Source organism: Aquarana catesbeiana, linkage group LG08 (assembly GCF_042186555.1).
Source record: "Aquarana catesbeiana isolate 2022-GZ linkage group LG08, ASM4218655v1, whole genome shotgun sequence".
In the NCBI taxonomy this organism is placed as follows: domain Eukaryota; kingdom Metazoa; phylum Chordata; class Amphibia; order Anura; family Ranidae; genus Aquarana; species Aquarana catesbeiana.
The window spans coordinates 136,377,407-136,400,401 of record NC_133331.1 but is presented as its reverse complement, the minus strand read 5'-3'; positions in this window follow the sequence as shown (position 1 = coordinate 136,400,401).

Below are 22,995 nucleotides of genomic sequence, written 5' to 3'. Positions count from 1 at the left end.
CCCAGCACTCTGACCCCTCTAGACCCCAGATATCCTCCCAGCACTCTAATCCCTCTACACCCCAGATACCCCCCAGCACTGTGACCCCTCTACATCCCAGATATCTCCCCAGCACTCGGACCCCTCTACACCCCCCTACACTCCAGATATCCCCCCCAGCGCTCTGACCTCTCTACATCCCAGATATCCCACCCATCGCTCTGACCCCTCTACACCCCAGATATCCCCCCCCAGCGCTCTGACCCCTCTACATCCCAGATATCCCCCCCTTCGCTCTGACCCCTCTACACCCCAGATATCCCCCCAGCACTCTGACCCCTCTACACCTCAGATATCCCCCCAGCACTCTGACCCCTCTACATCCCAGATATCCCCCCAGCACTCTGACCTCTCTACACCCCAGATATCCCCCAGCACTCTGACCCCTCTATACCCCAGATATCCCCCCCAACGCTCTGACCCCTATACATCCCAGATATCCCCCCAGCACTGTGACCCCTCTACACCCCAGATATCGCCCCCAGCACTCTGACCCCTCTACACCCCAGATATGCCCCCCCCCCAGTACTCTGACCCCTATACATCCCAGATATCCGCCCAGCATTGTGACCCCTCTACACCCCAGATATCCCCCCCAGCACTCTGACCCCTCTACACCCCAGATATCCCCCCCAGCACTCTGACCCCTCTACACCCCAGATATACCCCTCAGAACTCTGACCCCTCTACACCCCAGATATCCCCCAGCACTCTGACCCCTTTACACCACAGATATCACCCTAGTACTCTGACCCCTCTACACCCTAGATATCCCCCTAGCATTCTGACCCTCTACACCCCAGATATCCCCCAGCACTCTGACCCCTCTACACCCCTCTCCCAGCACTCTGACCCCTCTACACCCTAGATATCCCCCTAGCATTCTGACCCTCTACACCCCAGATATCCCCCAGCACTCTGATCCCTCTACACCCCAGATATCCCCCCAGCACTCTGACCCCTCTACACCCCAGAAATCCCCCAGCAGTCTGCTCTCTCGACACCCCAGATATCCCCCCAGCACTCTGACCCCTCTACACCCCAGATATCCCCCGAGCACTCTAACCCCTCTACACCCCAGATATCCCCCCAGCACTCTGACCCTTCTAAACTCTAGATATTCCCCCCAGAACTGTTACCATATACCATAAGATACTTCATACCCTCAAAATATGTTCACATCAGCATCTCAACATGCTGATGTGATATCACTGAACACTGCCTTCTTACATTTTTTTTTATTTACTTACCTTTTTTGTTTACACTTTCCTGGTTTCCCTATATGGCAGTGGTGGTATTGCCCCAGACACACAGATGTCCATTACGGAAGACCAGTATATGTAATATACAAGTATAGGTAATAAAAGTAAATATACATGCCCATATTCCCCCTATACATATTATTGGCCTTTTTATATGTAGCACCCTCTAGTATGCTAGAGTTTACATAGTAGAGTAGGTAAATTGGTCTGGATGCTCTCTGGAACCTTGGAGAAGCTTCCAGAAGTAGAGGGTGGAGTTTAGGAGGAGCTGCTTGGAGTATTGATAAGGGCCTCAGCCAATCCCCAGCAGAGTGGGCTGGCAGGGGGCAGGCATCTCTTAAATACTCATAAGTCATGCCAGCAGAGGCAGTCGGGTGGAAGATGGAGATGTAGTGCTGAGGGGGCTGTTGGCGGCCCTTGAGGGTATCCTCTAGTTTGGGGGTGAGTGACCTGGGGCTCAGGTGCTAAAGCAACCCTCTACAACACACAGAGGAATCATTGCTTGGATGCACAAGAGCATCTGTGAGGACAGCAGGACAGAGAGTCAGCACATCCGGGAGATATCCTGAGAGTCAATCTGGGAGGACTGGGGAATGTCACTCTGGGGGACTGGAAATGTCAGTCAGGAGGACTGTGGTGAAGTAGCCAGGAGGGCTAGTGAAAGAGGCTGCTGCAACCAGGAGGGCTGGCAGGGCCTGAATAAGTAGTGCTGGGACCAGTGACCACAGGAGGAAGTGCAGTTAATGTGTTATTGGTGTCACTCTACATCCTACAAGTATAGGGGCTGTGAGTCCCTGCCTGTAATGGGCCAGTGCTACAGATTTTTACATAGTGACACCACTGGTGATTCTGCAAGCAAGTGAAGTGCTGGAGGAAGGAAAGGAGCTGTATATAAGACTGTATATACCAGGAGTTGTCCCTGAAAATGTTTCAAAGTCAAGTGAGCATCCCATAATACCCCTACTCCCTATCCAAGTTTTATCCCCTCAGTAAAAATACAAAAAAACAAGCACTGGACTGTTTCTTGACTCCAGGAGCCTGTGAAAACTGGGTGTGCCTGGCTGTGCAGGGAGGGCGAACCCAATTCACAAGCGGCTCCTGCGTGGAGTGCACTACAAATAGAGCAAAGTGGAGGTCCTCTTCAATCATGCTTATGATCCTACACATACACTCGAACCTTTCCCCCCTTGTTGTTATCAAATCTTTTAGTTTCTATAGGGAAAATTAGGCATTTTGCCGTTACTTACATTTAACTACATTTCACTTCCTGATCTCTAGAGGCACTTGTAATGTAGCCAGGGCCTTAAAGATGCATCCTGTCGAGGTAACCTCACCCAGTGGCTCCTAAGAAATTTTGTATACATACCGTATATTGGGAGATCCTATGAGATTTCTGACAAAGACAGATTTTTTTTTCCCTTGTTACATGGGCAAGGGGGGTGGGTTAAAACTCAAGGAAATAGGGGTAGATTGAATCCTCTGCCCTTTCTTAAAATGACCGTTGGGTGCTGGAAAGAAGAAAAGTGAGAAAATTCTCAGAAACAAAACCCTACAAGAAAGAGTAAATACATCTTTGTTGATTTGTATTTTCACAACCTTTTGCATTGTGACTTTACTTTCTTTGTGACTGTCCAGGAAAAGGTCCACTTGAAACAAGTAGACCTAATAGTCTATGTTATTAGCGAAAAGCAAGTATCATCCAAAGTGTTTAAACTCTAACTTATTAAAGTTTTCCCCAATAGGCACTTGTTGTAGGTCAGATCCAACAGCAAGTTTAACATTGACTTATAGAATGTAATGTAATGGCAGGTAATTAAGGTTAAGGTAGACTTAAGTATAGACAGGATGAGTGTGTGATGGCATACTAATGTCTTATTAGAATACAATTTGCATGGTATTATCACTGGACTCTGTTACCACAGAGATATACATTCAACTTGATTTAATGTCATTTTATACGAGAGCACCGCTCTAAAGAGGAAACATATTATGTTTTTCCTTGTAATTAACTTTGTCAACTGGTCTGTGTGAGAGCACCTAATAAGTATTAATTTGAAAGTCAAAGTGCACCTTTGTTGCCTGGTTTGCAAGCAAAAACCCAAACAAATCTGTTACTTCAGTATTTGATCTACCTAAATCTATTTCAAATCTCCCAAACTTTTCCATTTCAAATCTCCTAAACTTAGAGAATTTTTAGTGTTTTGCACATATTTTACTACATTTATACTAAATATAAACAATGTGAAAATATAGTATTTATTCTTACTTGGGCAAATATAAAATATTGTATACAGGTACATATAGTTGGTATTTACCATTTGCAGCCAGCAGGTGGTGAGTGCAAGATAAAAAAGCGGTCTAAGCACTAGTTTTTACTTACTGTTTAGCTGTGAATAGCCTGCGTTGTAATTGGATATTCGATTGCATATGTGGGTAAATATTTGATTTAGAACAGAGAAAAAGCACCTCCCATAATAAAGAGGGTTTCTGAAATTTCTATGTGCGAGCGGTGATCAAATGCAAAACTAGTGCTGGGCTTTCTTAATGGATAGCCCAGCATATTTTGCAAGTGCCATATCGTAGAAGCCCCCTGTATTTTTAGTATTTATTGTTCAATTAAAAAATAAAAGGGTTTGTACAAATTAAAGCATTATTTTACAAACTGGTAAACGTTAAAGTGTTTGTTACCCTTAAAAAAAAAAAATCCTGTTTCCTCAACCACTTACAGACCAGAAGATTTGGCTGCTTAATGACCAGGCCATTTTTTGCGATACGGCGCTGCGGCAATTTAACTGACAATTGCGCGGTCGTGCCATGCTGTACCCAAACAAAATTGATGTCCTTTTTTTACCACAAACAGCTTTCTTTTGGTAGTATTTGATCACCTCTGCGGTTTTTATTTTTCGCTCTATAAACAAAAAAAGAGCGACAATTTTGAGAAAAAACATATCCCCAAAAATGTTTTTAAAAAACAAATTTCTTCCTCAGTTTAGGCCAATATATACATTTCTACATATTTTTGGTAAAAAAATTGCAATAAGCTTATATTGCTTGGTTTGCACAAAAGTTATAGCATCTACGAACTATGGGAAAGATTTATGGCATTTTTTATATTTTTTTTTTACTAGTAATGGCGGTGATCTGCAATTTTTAGCAGTACTGCGACATTGCGGCGGACAGATCGCACACTTTTGACACATTTTTGGGACCACTGATATTTATACAGCGATCAGTGCTATAAAAATGCATTGTTTACTGTGTAAATGTCACTGGCAGTGAAGGGGTTAACACTAGGGGGCGATCAAAGGGTTAAATGTGTTCCCTGGATGTGTTCTAACTGTGAGGGGATAGGACTGACTAGAGGAAGAGGCATATTGTTTTTCCTACTTGGTAGGAACAAACGACATGTCTCCTCTCTCCTGACAGAACAGGGATTTGTGTGTTTACACACACAAATCCCTGTTCCTGCTCTCGTGCACGTGATCGCGCCTGCCAGCCACACGCATCATGTTCCCCGCTGTGCAGCGGGCGGGCGTACGCCTGCTGTCGCCCTTAAAGGTACAGATATACCCATACGGCGATTCGCGGGAACTAACCACTTTGCCGCCGGATATCGTCATGCATGAATAACAGCACAATGCTTGTGCTGTGTAATTTGGCCCCTTCTATCACCTAAAAAACCTGTCTGATCCTGCCTGGCTATACCCTCCCCCCTGTAAACTGCCCACGGTTTATCATGGCTGCTGAGCCCTGACATTGTGGTCAGTTTATGTGCCTCCAGCATCCACAGCCCTGCTCTGTCGTTCTCTGTCCTCCTTTCCCCCCCACCTCCTAGCCTGTCTGCTTTGTGTCAGTGCCCGCCCCCACACCCCTGCTGCTATCATAACTACAATAAAAACATCCCACCCCCTCTGTAACATAACATTATGTGCCACTGTGTCTGTGTTATATAAAAAAGATGCCAATCTATACCTTATATCAGAGTGTCTCCTGGAGCTCACATGACCCCTCGGCTCCCTCTCTTCTCTCCTCCCCTGCTCCCCGGCTGACATCAGTGGGAATGCTCGGCTCCTCCTACTATAGCAGTCAGCCGGGCAAAGGAGAGAGTCGAGGAGTCATGTGAGCACCGGAAGATGCTCTAATATAAGGTACAGATCGACAGCTTTTTTATATAACACAGACACAGGGGCACATAATGAAATGTTACAGAGGGGATAGGATGTTTTTATTGTAGTTATGATAGCAGCAGGGGGGCGGGGCGGGCACCGACATAGAGCAGACAGGCTAGGAGGTGGTGGGGGAGGAGGACAGAGAATGACAAAGCAGGGCTGCGGATGCTGGAGGCACATAGTGGCTTAACAACCACTTTAAGAAAACAAATGAACATGAAACTGAACAAAAACACTGTATTTACTCTGAACACTTTTTAAAGGGGTCACAATGCACCCCCCCCCCCAGTCCCCTCTTAAATTAACCATCATCCATCTACTTCCTGGATTGAGAGGCTAGCCAGAGGATGATGAAATTTTGTAATACTACTGTGTAGTAGATTATGTTTTTTTTTTCATCTGTGTGTTAGCGTGACCCCCTCAGGAGCCACTGAGTATTCTGGGTACCCTGTTCACTGCTGAGCCCTGAGAAGAATGTTGCACCTGATGACACCACCATGGCCAGATGACTCCCTGGGTGTCACACAAAGATAAAACACGTACACGCCAATGATATAAATGTTTAACTTGTATTAATGTCATGGAAATGGCAAAACAGGCAAAAAAAACAATTGGCTAAGTCTTCTAAATGGAAAAACATCAGCAAGAAAAGGCATTATAACACAATACAGTACCAATTTAAGCCATTCCCACCCATTCTGCAGGACTGAAGATTTAAATGTGAAATTTTCCCCAAGCGAGCGAATGAAATGACAAAGAAAGCACAAACACTGGGCTAGCTCACTTGCGGGCTCTCAGTGAGAAGGTCAGGGTTTAACTCTCATGAATTTAGGCAAGTACATTTTCAGCAGATACCCCAAGCACATGAAGAAATCTTCTGCTGGCTAGTGGGGGCCCTTACTTGGGTGCGTAATAGAGAAGTAGTCTCTTTGAGGAAAATAGAGTTGCCCAAAGGATGGTAAAGGAGTTCCCCTTTAATAAACACTAGTATGGTGAAGAGCCATCTTAAGGATGTTACATGTTTACAAGATATTTATTGTTTCAATCTTGTTTTATTAAGGTTTTCAAATATAGAAAAAAAACAGAGCTTAAATTTACAATAGACAAATAAGTTCCATTATAGCATAACAGCTGCATACATTTAAGATATGATGTCTACTTGGTGATAACCAAGGGTATACTTTACCAAAACACTATATAAAAAAAAAAGAGAGAGGAAAACAAAAAGAAAAAACTTTTTTTTTACCATAACTTCAATGTAAAAGAAGAAGAGGAGGGAAGAAAGAAAAGAAGAAGAAAAAAAGGGGGGTAAAAGCGGCAGGGGGGTGGGGGGGGGGGGAATATGGAGATATGGAGGGAAAGGTCACTTGGGAAAAAGGGTAAGGCTTAGAAGAGAGGGAAGTGGAGGGTAACATGGATGCTCACATATTTATATTTCAACTGTGTATTATTTAGCTGTTTGTCCACAGTTCAACTTTAAAGACTGTTTCCTACTATAGAAAGGTACCGTTTTTTAATTCTGACCTGTCAGAAATTCATGCAGACTTGTAAAGTTATTGATAGGTCCTCTTTAATAAACCCAAAACTGGGGAAAAGTAGGAGGTATTATTAGTATGTCATTTCTTTCTATGCCCTCTTTGTTTAGTTGGGTGGGCTTTGAGTCCTCAAGCCTTCCTAGAATTATTTTCCTGCAGAATAATTACACTGTTAGATTGTTAGCACATAATCAGATTTTTTACAAAAAACATTTCTGAAATATACCATAAAAAAATGATTAGTTGTATTAGGCTAATTAGGAACCAGCATAGGAAGGTTTTCTGGAGCTTTTGTATGCTAAAAATATAATTTTCTCCCACACAATGCATACATATATAAATATTAGATTCAGAATAATATATTTTTGTATTTATTAGCTTATAAGAGGAAGATAAAACACTTTTGTACAGCAGTGGCATTTCGCATTAGTGTACCCCTGGATATTTCATACACTCCAAATGATCCAAAACTCTGCTACAGATTTTGTGTCTGTACACTCCCAGCTTCCCGTAGGAAGTCTGTCATCTGCTAAAAATCCAAGCATTGATGAAAAAGAAAGGAAGCTGCAAACTGGGATAAAAGCCGCTGTTAAAAGTTACGTTTATTGCTCCATCCAATGCTATATAAGTTCACCTGTACCCCTGTCGTCTAATATGTTTCACTCAGCACAGAACTTATTCATAAAGATATGACTTTATGGTGTTGATTTACTAAAGTCAAACAGGCTGTTTCCTGTGTAAGGAAAGTTGCACTTTCTTAGGCATTTTTCCCCAGAGCTTAGTGAATGTGTTGAAATTTCACTTTGCAAAGAATATCCCATTGTGCAAAGAAAAAAAGAAAAAATTGCATTTTTGTTTGCACATGATCGGATGATGATAGTCAGTTAAACTTCAACCTCATTCACTTTGGGATAATTCACTTGCAAAGTAAAAAGTCAATTTGCTTTTAGTAAATCAGCCCCTATGACTTTATAGGGTTGATTTACTAAAGGCTAATAGGCTGTTCACTTTGCAAAGGAAGTTTTAAGGGAATTTTGCCCACAGTTTAGTGAATGCGATGTAATTTGACTTTGCAAAGAATACCCAATAACGTACAAGGACAATTTAAGATAAAAAAAAGATTTTTTTGCTTACACATGATTGGATGATGGAAGTCAGTCAGCAGAGATTCATCTCATTCACTAATCTCTGGGGCAACTTGCAAAGTAATCAGCCCATTTGTCTTTAGTAAATCAACCACTATTAATAAGCTCTTTGCTGAGCGACACGTTAGAGGATGGAGGTATGGGTGAATTTGTATAGCATCGTATGAAAAAATACATTTTTTTAGCAGAGACTTTGAACCCAGTGTGCGACCTCTCTTTTTCTCAATCCCTGGACATTCCACCTATGGCAGAAAGGTGCAGCTTGTAACATGTATATTGGCTTTTTTTACCTTTAGAGTAGATTTAGACATGCATCTAAACCTCCCTTTACTCTGAAGCCCCATCCGCGTTTGGATCGTGCTTCAGAGGCTACTGACATGTGGTGAGGAAATGATGTATGTAGGCCTCCTCGCTGCCTGTTTTAACCCCATTTTTGCTGGCAAATGCGCCGCAACCGCACTACATTACATGTGGTTGCAGGGCATTTGCAGCGCTTCCCCATTTGCTACAATGTGTAGCATTTGGTGTGCTTGCCCCACACCAATCACTACATGTCTGGTAAACTTTGTCGCAGGTATGAAGGGAATCATTGTGACTGCAGCATGTAAACCCCTATCCGCTACCTATTGCAGCTTAAGCGGAAGCGGCTGGCGAGCGGCTCAGTCCCATGTTTTTGCCACCCCCAACCACACATCTAAATGAAGTCTAACTCTTTTCTGTTTTTTGTTTTCTTCCCTATTCTCCATCCTCAATTTCCCTAGTACCTTGAGTAATACAAGGTTTGGAGATTGTGTTAGCAGCAGACGGCACAATCATTCATTGTGTGAGGCGATATCTGTCTCCCTATGTGGTGTTTGGTCTCGTATGCTAAGCAGGAAACCTCTAATATATTTCCTGTCTGATGCTAGAGGCTGAACAGCACATGGCTAGACTTTCTCTCATACCAAATGACAGTTTTTCGCATTCTGCTGCACTCCTCTAGATAACACAATAAATCTATTTTTCTTTGCAGTTTGTTATTCCAAGACCAATGCAGTTGGCAGGAAACCCAGAGCAGTTCCCTAGCAGCTAGGACCTAGTGACACCAATGGTGCAAATGTTAAATGCCTTAAAATGTTCTGGATTAAAAAGCTTTATCGTTTTTTTATGTGACAATGATTTATACTTTAGGAAAGTTTATTAAATTTGGTTCTACACAGGTCACAATGAGTCGGAGATGTGCTACAGCATCTTCTGGGAGAGCTTCATAGGTGTGCGCAGCCTAATGCATTAGGGTGTGCACCCTTAAGCTCAAACACACATGCATGTGTATGTATCTACATATATATGACCCCGACACATTGATCTCCCTGCTGGCACAGTGAAAGAGTAAAGGATAAACACTTCTCTTATGGCAGAGCCAGTAAGAGGGAGATCTTTCCCATGTTCCTGTTGCTACACAGAACGATAACACTAATGCGCATGGGGGGGATTAGGGTGTGCCTGGGCACACCCGGCACACCCTGTGCGCACGCCTATGGAGAGCTTATTGTTACCCAGTACTGAGAGCAGCATCTAGGCAGTCACTGCTGACTTCATCTGAAAATGCTAGTTACCTGGCTTTCTATGGCTGGAATTCTTAGAGTCAATGATCTGGAACCAGCACAAGCTAAGGGAAATTAGAGCAAATTTAGAACTCTTGATCTGCACATTTGTTCCATGTCAGTGCCATAGAAAATACCAAATTCATTGTATCAGCATGAAATCCAGACAACTAGCAGGAATGGTCACTAATAGCAGATAGGTTCTCTCACTAAAGCTTCCTTTAAGTCTGGCCATGCAAACATGTTGTTTAGAGACAATTTGAGGAATACAAGTCTCATGTGGTTTATTATTTTTATTGGCTTGTCTTTTAACAACATGGTTTTATAGACAATTATCAGAACAATATTCAGATACTCTGAACAAGATAGGAAAGCATTTCACTATGTAATTTAAAAGGATTTACTGAGTTACTGCCATTTAGAGGCTTCTGTTCTTGCAGTGCTGTCCCTATGTGGTGTGCATAATAATCCACATAGTGTCCAATTAGGTGTAATTGTTTGCACATTGATAATAGAAAACAATTACATTGCACTTAATTAACTACATGATAACTGAACCATCTCACTCGTAGTTATTCTGTTACGATAATGAATTGCACCTGCTTAGTGACATTCATTTCCATGGGTGTAAGATAGCATTTAAAAGTCTAAAGTCAGCAGTTCATTCTTCCTATATTACTATTGTAATTTAAAGGGACTGCCATATGATTTATAATTAATTGCTCACCTTGCAGTGGGAATGTAGGTTAGACCAAATATGATGGTAGCCCTCCATATTGAGTAAGACCAAATACCTAGGAATCCATGTTGTGTGTTTGCTTGCTGTTTGTCACACTGTTTTTTATGTGCATTTCCACACTTACAATTACAATACATATTGTTCTTGGACAAATTCAGCCTTGAATTTCGAGGCTGTAAAAAAAAAAAAAAAAAAAAAGTTAATGAAATGTGCAGAGACTACCTGTCAGTTGTCACCCACTCTGGGGCCGTAGCCCTAGAGCCAAACTGTGAGAATATTTGCCCTGCTCTGCAACTGGGAGGTGCAGCAGACAGTTGGACTGGGGGTAGAAAATATAAAGCTGACCCTGTTAGCAGATATGCGGTATATGCACTTTTGGAAAGTTTCCTGTTAATTCTATTTCTAAAACATTCCTTCAACAGTTCTCTCCTATGTTTATTGTAAAATCTTAGGCCTATCTCCATGCCATTAGGGGTCTTTAAGACTTATCCAGTCCGTTACAGTACATTAAACATACCTCCAAACTTTGGAACATGAGAATGAGGGACACTTCAGAGAGACACTGACCAGCGGTGAAAGTAGTGCTCTGTATGGTCTGCACCAAAAAGTGGGTGTTGTTGTGGCTAAAATATATATTCCGATTAGAAACCATGAAGAAACCTGGGATTTAGCACAAATTAAATTCACCAACTGTAGACACAGTCCCTCTATTCCCCTGCACATATTGCCTTGCCCCCCCATCCATACTGCTCCCCTCTGTACAAATCCCACCACCCTAGGCCCCTGCGCACACTGCCCGCCCCAGTACACATTGCCTCCTTTGTGAAAAACTTCCCCCATACACTTGCCCCCTGCATACACTGGGGGTAAAGGGTGATAGGAGGGAGGAGTTCTGACCTGCCATCCCTCTTCCATTCCTGCAGGACATCACTCCTGCCACCTCTCTCCCAGCCCTGAAGAAAATCACTCCTGTCACCCATCTCCCAGCTTCGCAGAACATCACACCTGTCACTCCTCTCCCAGCTTCGCAGAACATCACTCCTGTCACTCCTCTCCCAGCTCTGTAGAGCATTACTCCTGTCACTCCTCCCCCAGCCCTGTAGAACATGATTCCTGTCACTCCTCTCCCAGCTCTGTAGAGCATCACCCCTGTTACTCCTCCCCCAGCCCTGTATAACATGATTCCTGTCACTCCTCTCCCAGCTCTGTAGAGCATCACCCCTGTCACTGCTCCCCCAGCCCTGTAGAACATAACTTCTGTCACTCCTCTCCCAGCTCTGTAGAACATCACTCCTGTCACTCCTCTCCCAGCCCTGTAGAACATCATTCCTGTCTCTCCTCTCCCAGCTCTGTAGAACATCACTCCTGTCACTCCTCTCCCAGCCCTGTAGATCATTATTGTCACTCCTCTCCCAGCTCTGTAGAACATAATTTCTGTCGCTCTTCTCCCAGCTCTGTAGAACATCACTCCTGTCACTCCTCTCCCAGCCCTGTAGAACATCATTCCTGTCACTCCTCACCCAGTCCTGTAGAACATCATTCCTGTCACTCCTCTCCCAGTTCTGTAAAACATAATTTCTGTCACTCTTCTCCCAGCTCTGTAGAACATCACTCCTGTCACTCCTCTCCCAGCCCTGTAGAACATCATTCCTGTCACTCCTCTCCCAGCCCTGTAGAACATCATTCCTGTCACTTCTCGCCCAGTCCTGTAGAACATCATTCCTGTCACTCCTCTCCCAGCTCTGTAGAACATAATTTCTGTCACTCTTCTCCCAGCTCTGTAGAACATCACTCACTCTTTATTGTTATTCCTCCCCTAGCTCTGTAGAACATCACTTCTGTTACTACTCTCCTAGCTTTATAGAACATTACTCCTGTGATACCTCTCCTAGCTCTGTAGGACATCACTCCTCTCTCTGCAGAACATCACTCATGTAACCTTTCTCCCTGCCCTTCAGGGTGACAGGAGAGATGTTCTGCAGGGAGGAGGGACAGCACTGTTAGTAAAAATTGAGACTTGTCACATCTCTTACCTTGTTGCTGGGCCCTTCAGACCACAGAACTCTCAAGAGCCGCCTCCACATGGCTGCAGTAACTCTCAGTCAAAGCTTTTTCCCTGCACAGCCGGACCAGCCTCTCCACAGCAAAGTAGAAACTGCAGAAAACTAGGAGGGAGGGAGAAGGTTAGATCCAGAGCGGGGATGAAGTATGGACAGAGCAGAGGAGTTGGGCTCTCTCCTGCACCTTGGCAGGATGACAATGCAAAGGCAGAGGCGCTCTCTGCAGCATGATGCTGGAAACAGTTGATGCTTCTTCTGCCTCTTCCTGGACCCAAAAGTGATAAGCAACACTAGTGCAGTATGGAGATTGGATCTGTGGGGTGCCAGGACTTTGTTAACAATCCAGGACAGTCCCGCAGAACCTGGGACAGTTAGATTTGCAATAAAGTGCAGCCTGTTCGTGAATAAGTTGCAAATGCACTGCAGTGGTCAAAAAAATACACATAAATCTTTCTTCCAAGCAGTGCACTACAAAACACTATGTGTATGTTGCCATGCATTGGCTAATACTGTACAGTGCATTAGGGTGCCATGGCATCGCACATAGAGCTATGTTTTCACTCATGCTGCAGCAATGCAATAGTCTGAATGAGCCCTTGGAATTGCTGGTAAGGATAATTATATTGTGTAATTCCCTCTCATTGTAATATCTAAAGAGATATTGATAAGCCGTGAGAGTCATTAATATACATGAGGAAATTATTATTGTATCAGGTCTAAAATGACCCAATCTGTCCCATGTATTGGCACTGCCCTGGACACCTTCACACTGTCTTTTCTTGTTCTCTTTAAAGTGGACTGTGCTTTCTCCATACAGGGTGAAGAAACAAGTTAATTTTATTTATTTATACTCCCACACTCAGCCGCCATTAGCCAGGGAAAATCACTGTGTAAGCTGTGAGTCGCTGGAGTCATAGATTACCCACTTGCCTACCACAATACATATATATACTGTATGTTGCAGTTTTCAAGTGGTTTACCGGGGTTATGGCTGAACTTATCAGTCATAAGCCCAGTATTTTTTTTGTTCAGCCTGCAATTCTCTTTCTCATGAAAGCGGTCCAAGTGGCTAATTAGCTGCTGGATCTCTTTCACAAGCAACCGGGGGGGCTTTCTTTCCACTTGCTGGGGGGTTTTCGGGTTTACCATTCTTACCACGGAGCCTGGGAAACAATCCAACAGTGTGTGTGGTTGGTCACAGAGGTGAACACCGGCCAGATCGTCTCTGATTTTCTCTATGATCTAGGAGGACCGGACCGACGTCATGACATCCCTTCTGGTCTAGGGCAGAAGTAATCTTTTTTTTTTTTTTTTTTTTTAAACAAAAGATCTATCATTTTTTTATTTATTATTTAATTATTGCTTTATTACAGGTACTTATATAGTGGCATTCATTTTATGCAGCGCTTTACACATATATTGAACATTCACATCAGTCCCTGCCCTCAAGGAGCTTACAATTTAAGGGACGTAACTTACAGTCATATAGATCATACATTTTAATCTTTTGCTTTCAAAGGTAGAGGAGAGATTTGGAGTCTTATACACCCCAGATCTCTCCATAAAGAGGACCTGTTGTCCCTTATTTCTATCACAAGGGATGTTTACAAAAAAAATTAAAATTAAAAGGACAGTGTAAAAAAAAAAAAAAAAAAAAAAAACATTAAAAAAGGTAAAAAAGAAAGTTGAAGCGCCCCCATTGCTCCATGCTTGCATGCAGAAGCGAACACATAAGTAAGTCGCACGTGCATATGTAAATGGTGTTCGCACCACACATGTGAGGTATCACCGCAAATGTTATGCAGCGTACACACAATCGGACATTCCGACAATGAAATTCTGGGATTTATTTCAGACGGATTAAATTAAATATAAAGAGCTGCGCTTAGAACAATAATTTAGGTATGCTGCCCCCCTTAAAAGAGCTTCCCTAGGGATTCTCTACTGGTTGAAATTGTGTTGTCAAGGGGTATGGCGCTTCCTATGGGGTAATGTATGGGAGGGGTGGTTTGTTGTATTCACAGGTGGTTTCCCCCAATATAATCCTAATAGAGGTACCTAGTACCCGCAGGGAAACTTAGTTACCATAAATATATATGTCTGTCTGTACCTGCACACATATATATATATATACACGTGCACCCGTATATATCAGCAGAGATAAATAATAGTTGTGGACAAGGAACTGTCTTCAGTGGTGGTTCACTCAGAACCCTATATTAAGGGGTGTGAGCTAGGACCCCTACAGCTGTGATAGGTCTGCACCATATGCCACCACAAAGTGAAATAGCTATGCCGTATATGTGTAAGACATGTATATACTCTACTACTGCAAAATAATCCAAACAATAAATATAAATAAACTCTGCTTAAACAGTGCGAAATAAACATATATAAAAGTATGTTGCCAAACTGTTACATATTCTAATCAAAATTGGTGCAAGTAAACATATTATAATCAAAATTAGTGCAAAGAAAAACTCAGTTAACAGTTTTTCGGTGATTATAGTCCTTAAAGTGAAATAACTTGTTCAGACCCAGTGTTCCAAGCAATTTCGTGACTTGAGTGATCTCGGACAATTCCTGTGACTTTTGTGCTCCCCTTCACGGGTCCCCACTCACCAGATCCAACAGCCCCAGAAGGGGCAACCAGCATAAGATGTCTCAATCACGGTCTCCTCTCCACAGCAGTCATGCGGGGCATTCGGGATGATTTCCGTGCTGTTGGTTTTCCCAGTTTTTTTATTTCAGACGGATGTTGGCTCAAACTTGTCTTGCATACACACGGTCGCACAAATGTTGTTGGAAATTCCGATCGTCAAGAACGCGCTGACGTACAACACGTACGACGGCACTATAAAGCACTCCTGCTAATCTCGTGTTCGTAGAAGTTTGGTGAGAGACAGTTCACGCTTTTCAGCCTCATGCTTTTCAGATCGTTACTGCTCTTCAGTTTGTGCTTGTGGGTTCGTATCTGGTTTTCAGTGCGTATAGTCAGTTCGCATCTGGTTTTCAGTGCGTATATTTATATTACGTATTTGATATTCAGTGCATTCTTGTCTGCTCGTTTCTGATTTTCAACTCGCTCTTCTCAGGCCTTTCTGATTTTCAATGCGTTCTGTTAGTTCGTTCTGACCAGCCGACTGCTTTGAAGCCATGTTGCGGGTACGTACTGTGCAGGGGCTTGATGTTGGGGTTCTTACTTTGACCCAAGCCCAGTCCATGAACAGGGTGGGGAGGAGTTCATGGACCAAGAATTGGTTGCTCCAGTGTGACCAATTCTCTCATATGCCTTTGTTGCGGGAGATCCGTGAGAATAATCCTAATGATTTCAGGAATTATCTCCGGATGACGGACCCCATTTTTCACCGTTTGTTGGCTTTGCTGTCCTCTTATATTACAATTTGGACACCTGCATGCGGCAAGCCATCACTCACCTTGCGGTACTTGGCGACGGGGTGAAGTCTGCAAGACATCAAGTTCTCAACAGGCATCTCCCCCCAGGCTCTGGGGATCATTATTCCAGAGACCTGTTCTGCCATCATACAGGTCCTGCAGAAGGACTATATTAATGTAGGATTTCTCCTTTAACATCACATTCTATGTATTTAATGTTTGCTAATGTATTGTATTTCTTTCATCATTCCCTAATTACCATGATTGTAATATGCGGTGAATGTCCCCTTGTCCTCATGCATGCTAGAAGTTTTTAAAGTTCTTTTTTGTCCTTCATGCATATTTGCCTTCACTAACTTCCCCAGCATGCTATCCTGGGCCCATACACACCTAACTTAGTCACTTAACAATTTATTTTGTCAGCTCCATTGTAGTGCTTTAACTTAAATACCCCCTAAAATGTGTACAAATGTTATTTGTGTCCTTAAATTCAGGCAGAGTGCAAGAGGCTTTTTTTGGGGGTCCCAAAATCTTTTGGAACTCTCCCTCCCTCAACTGCTAAGTCAACCGATACCGATACTCTATCTGCTGACTTTGCCAAACCCATACACACTATTCCTACCTCTTCTGTGGTCATATTTATGGATGAATTCACCAAAGCATGTAGTGAAAGGGCCTGCCTGAATACTTTCAAATGGTACTGTTTAAAGTTTTGTTCTCCTATTATCTTGATAGGTAATTGCAGAATGTAAAAATGTGCTTCAATGTGTACAGTGTGTATTTATATTTTTGTATTATGACACTTCTTACCTGTCCAGTGGGCTGCCAATAGTGTAAAGTAAGGAGGGGCTGGCCAAAGTAACACACATTATTTATGCATTCAGCTTTCAATGAAGTGGAGACCTGTCCAAAACATCTCCCCCCACCTAAAATTTTTACAATGGGCCATTAGAGGGGGTAAGGAATCAGATAAGTGGACCTTAGAGATTTTTTTTTAAATACTCCTTCAAATAAATGTTATACTGATGTTGGCTAAGAATGTTTGTATCTAATCTGCTTGCAATGTGCAAAAGTACAATTTTTTTTTTCATGTTTCACTCCGCAGTTTCCTTCAACGCCACAGGAATGGCAGACTGTGGCTTCCCAATTTGCCCAGCGTTGGGACTTTCCCAACTGCGGAGGGTCAATTGATGGGAAACACGTCCACATGGTCCCACCCCCAACTCGGGGTCATACTATTACAACTATAAGAGGTTTAATAGTATTGAGATGTTGTCGGTGGTGTCGGCGACATATGAGTTTCTCTATGTGGACGTAGGGAAGAATGGCCAGATGTCGGATGGTGCAGTCATCGCCCAGACCGAGTTCTACGTATGGCTTCCTCCGGAAGACAACGTGGCTGGTCTGCCGTTCGTCTTTGTCGCTGATGAAGCATTTGGGCTGGGTGATCACCTGATGCGGCCATTCCCCGTGAGGACCCTCACCCCCGGACCAAAGGGTTTTTAACTACCGGCTAGCCAGAGCCAGATGATTGGTGGAGAATGCTTTCAGGATAATGGCCAGCCGTTCCGCCTATTCCTTACGCCAATCAACATGGCGGAATATAAACCTAACCATATAATCCTTTCATGCTGCATTTCCCACAACTTTTTAAGGAGAAATTCGATGAACTATGTGGCCTCAGTTGGGCCTGAGGCCGGATTTCAAGACTAAACCCTGACAGCGCTTGAAGCTGGCCATCCTGGCTTTCCCCCCCAAAGCGCCCACGAGGTCCGTCTAAAATATATGGAGTACTATGTGGTTGAGGGGGCCATTGATACGCCAGAAAATGTTTAACAAACATTTTTTAAATAAATTTGTATTTAAACTGAAAAATATTTCCTTTGATTTACTGCTTGTGTTTCTTTTATCTGTCTCCTAGGTTATCCAATGGGCTTTTCTTTTTGGCCATTTTCTTCAATAGTGCAAACGTAATTTATTTGATACATGAGGTGAAAATCTCTACTTCAGCTAACTATTATGTTGTGGGTCTGCTACACCTTGTTTTTGTTGTTAATGTATGTAATACATTACTGATAAAAATATTCATCATTTTCAGCACCATGGATTAATTTATTGGAGTGACGAAAATGGCCTGATTGTTGCAAATTATAAAGCACTGTGGGTGTTATTTACTAAAGGAAAATCCACTTTGCACTACAAGTGCACTGCAAAAGTGCACTTGAAACTGCACTGAAAGTGCACTTGTAGTGCAAACTGGATTTTCCTTTAGTAAATAACCCCCATTGTCACTGTAAACACCAACTTACTCAAAAAACTGCTATTGAGCATTAAAAGAAGAAACCACACATTGTTGAGTAAAAAAATGTTTACTCTGTGCACATTCACATGTGCGTTTAGAAAAGGGTTTTTGAACAAACCAACATATTTTTAGAATACAATTTTTTTTTTGGACATTAGAAATATTATTTTTTGTGGTAAACAGGCATGTTTTTAAAACCATAAAACAATACACAACTCAGGAACTTACAAAGTTCAACTTTGATAAATTGAAGGCAATATCAGACATTAGTATATCCAAACTGTGTTGATCTTGTCTTCATCAGATGGGGTGATGTCACCCCTGTGAAAGCCAAATTTTGAAGATGCACACAAATTGAGAGTCAAAATCGGGATTTCCCTCCTGATCCCATGGCTAAGGTCAACATGTGCTAGCTACCATCGTGGGGGATCAATGGACGTGTTTCGGGGGTACAACCCCTTCCTCTCAGCTACTTGAGTTGTAAGGAAGGGGTTGCACCCACAAAATGTGTATATTGATATCCCGTGATGGCAGATAGCACATGTTGACACACTGGCTTTCAAAATTTTTTGAAAAATTATGAAAAATAAAAACAATTAGTAAAATGCTGGTGTGTTTTATATTCTGCCTAAAACATCAATGATGTTTTTGAGTTTTTTTTCAATATCATTGATGTCTTCCTTGATCTTCTGTCTATCCCTATTGCACACTAGGGATAAGCCGAACACCCCCCCGGTTCGGTTCGCGGCAGAACATGTGAACGGACCAAAAGTTTGCGTGAACATTCGAACGCGGTTAAAGTCTATGGGACCCGAACATGAAAATTCAAAAGTGTGAATTTTAAAGGCTAATATGCAAGTTATTGTCCTAAAAAGTGTTTGGGACCCGGGTCCTGCCCCAGGGGTTATGTATCAATGCAAAAAAAAGTTTTAAAAATGTCAGTTTTTTCAGAAGCAGTGATTTTCATAATGCTTAAAGTGAAAATGTAAAAGTGAAATATTCCTTTAAATATCGTACCTGGGGGGTGACTATAGTATGCCTGTAAAGTGGCGCATGTTTCCCGTGTTTAGAACAGTCCCTGCACAAAATGACATTTCTAAAGGAATAAAAGTAATTTAAAACTGCTTGTGGCTGTAATGTAATGTCGGGTCCTGGCAATATGGATGAAAATTATTGAGAAAAATGGCATGGGTACCCCCCAGTCCATTACCAGGCCCTTTGGGTCTTGTATGGATATTAAGGGGAACCCCGCACCCAGGCGTGGGGCCCCCAGGCCCTATATACTCTTAACAGCAGTATACAGGTGGTCCAAACAAGACAGGGACTGTAGGTTTGTTCTTAAGTTGAATCTGTTTGTAATTTGGAACAGGTACATTTTGTAAGTGTAGCTCCAGGCAAAAAAAAATAATTTTTAAGCTTTTTGGATAACATAGGGAAGGGTTATCACCCCTGTAACATTTGTTTTGCTGTCTGCACCCCTGTTCAGAAGATTTCACCTCACTTTCTGTCCCAATGACAATTGGATTTTGAATATTTGGGGTTATTAGGGAAACAAGGATTGGTGATAAAGCATCAGTGGAGACACCTTTTTCCCATATTAACTCTGATGCCCCGTACACACGGTCAGATTTTCCGATGAAAAATGTGCGATTGGAGCGCGTTGTCGGTATTTCCGACAGTGTGTGGGCTCCATCTGACTTTTTCCATTGGATTTTCCGACACACAAAGTTTGAGAGCAGGCTATAAATTTTCCGACAACAAAATCCAATTGCGTCAATTCCGGCCGTGTGTGGACAATTCCAACGCACAAAGTGCCACTCATGCTCAGAAGAAATTCAGAGACGGAACAGCTCGGTCTGGTCAAATTAGCGTTGGAATGGATAGAGCACTTTCGTCATGCTGCAATGTTTAAAATTGTTTAATACATCGCACTCTCTTCTTCTTTATAATGCAGGAAGAATGAAGTAGTTTTGCTGCTGATATTCACACAGACTTCTCACAAACTTCTTTCTTTCTTATTTATCGTGATTCCCTAAATATATTATGATTTGTCACATCTGACCAAAAATCTATATAATTTTTTTTGTGTTTTTTTTTTTTTTTGTTTTTTTCAAGCCTGATGTGATTTTTTTTAGGTTTGTATTTTTTTCAAGGCTGATCTTGTTTTTTTTTTTTTTTTTAGTTATTTAACATCCAGAATATTTTTGTGTGTGTTTTGTGTGTCAAGTTACCACAACACCATTATTATCTTGTATTATTTAATCTCAAGGAGATTGCTAGGTGTTGGTGTCTCTTGTTAATTTCACATTGTATTTTTGAAATGTACCTGCCTCCTCACAAACAAACTATCCTTTTTGAAGGAAAACACACATAGGCGAGTATAATTGAAACCAAAAAACCTTTATTAAGGGCTCATAACCAAACAAAGAGGGAGGCAACGCTGGAGAAACAGCAGAAATTGGTGAAGCCTTTGACCCCCAGGGCACACATCAATTATTTTACAGCAAAATTGGTGGCCTGAGGAGTCCTTATCTAAGGGAGTACAGTCTGGTCCAGAAGTCCCAGAGATCCTGAAAGCAACAGATGACATGTATGTCCCCAGGCTGTGGTCATACAAGAGCCTGCATCTTTTGTCAGACCAGACTGAACCCAGGGCCTTCACTCTCTTGTCTTCCTTCCACATTTCCTTCCACGTTGTGGCTGTGGTGGTGTAGTTGTGGCAGGAGGAGGAGGAGGATGTTCCCACTCACTCATGTGGGTATTGGGTGTGTTTCACCTCTCATCCCCTTAGTTAAGACTTTATAAAGAAGGTCCTCACACAGCTGGCGTTGGCCCTCCTGCATGCCCTGCAGTTTGTTGGTAGCCATGCAGGCAAAGGCCTCTTCAGGAGTGGGGGTGGCTCTGAGGGATGCTGAAGCCTCCTGAATCAGCCTGAGTGCTGAATCCTGCACGTGACTCCCCTACCTGGGTCTTTTGGTTGGAAGGCAGAGGGGAGGGACCTGCGATTCGGTCAGGCTCCTACTGGTCCCAGGATTCTCCTGGCTGCCACTTAGCCCCGCCTCCTCCTGGCTGCCACATTCCACAGCCTCCTCCTGTGTGCCACATTCCAGAGCATCCTCCTGGCTGAGGTCTTCCTGTGTATGAAAAAGGGACATCGATTTAGTTTTTTCTTCAGCAATCACACACAATTTTCATCTCATGACTGTTGCAAATTGAATGTTAACAAATATAAAAGACTATCATTCTGAGCCCAGCATTTTTCATTCTTGTCCCAATTATTTGTGCCCACTACTGTCTATTGATATGTAAAACACTTTATTAAATCAGCAATTAGTGATCAATAATAACATCTAGTAAACATAATTTATTTATTGATCAGAAATCTGTCGAAGAATGCTATACCTGGCTCAAGCTGGGCTCCTCAACTTCTTCCTGGCTGGAAGTCCCAGGTTGGACATTGGAAGCCTCAGCTGGGGTGGAAGGAAGAGTGGAAGGAAGGGTTGAGAGGGATTCCCTGACTCCAGTCTGGTCTGACAGAAATCGCAGTCTCTCATAGTACCACAGCCTGGGAACATAAATGTCATCTGCTCCTGCTCCTGATCTCTGGGAATCCGTGACCTTCTTGCGCTCCCTAAGATAAGTGCTCCTCAGGCCACCAATTTTGGCTTTTAAATAGGGGATGGTTGCTGTGGGTACCACTGGCGTCACCAACTCCAGCAGTTTCTCCAGCGCTGCCTGCCTCTTTTGTTTATTATTGTATTGGGGGTGTTTTACCTGCCACATACAGGGCTGCTCCCTGTATTTGTCTATGAACAGGGGGAGGAAGTTGTGGTCATTGAAGCCATCCATTTTATCTGCAAGACACAACACAAGACAAACCCTAATGTCAGGCAAAACTCTCCTAATCTTGTTACAATATAGGCCTCAATCTAGAAGCAGTATAGGCCCAAGTTTAGATCTTACCTTCGTTATCACGATCGGCGCCTCCAATACTCCTTCCTCCGCTCACAGATCGTACGTACTACGCACACATGTTACGCTTTATACACACTGCGCATGCCTGAAACTGCGCCCGCCCCAGACGTTCTTTCTATTCTATTCCCCGCCCCTTCTTGTTCGGCGCAGTGGGGGAAGAGCACATGGTGGAGACACAGCAGGTGTGTGCTAATTACAGCAACGAGGAGGAGGAGGAAAGCCCGGAGCCTGAAACATCACGATCCAGAAGGAGACGATTTAAGGCATCAAATATGTCCTTTGGGGAAATGTTGGAGATGGTCGACATCCTGAAGAAGGCCGACTATGATGGGAAGTATGGACCTTACCCCAACCCCAACGTCAGAAAGGCCAAGATAATGGCAAAAGTGGTCAAGAGTCTGCACAGGAATTTCGGGGTACGACGATCGAAAGATCAGCTCAGGAAGCGGTGGTCGGACCTGAAATTAAGAGAGCACGAGCAGTACAGAAGGATCCGGAGAGTGCTGCAAAAAAGTAAGTAGTCGTGCTGTGTTCCTATTCTTTATGTTTATTACGTTCATGCTGCTCCATGTGCTTTTCTTAACTGTTATCCAGTTTAAAATGGCAACTTTCATGTTCATGGGCACATTATTCCTTCATAGAAAACATTGTTCATTCGGCCTAGAAAACACTATTGTTTTGGCCATATGCATTTGCCCACATTTTTTAGGGCCTACTTGTCTGAAATTAATTTGGTTGTGTAGATGGGTTTGTAACTAGAATGAAATGCTAACTAGATTCTGTGTAAGGA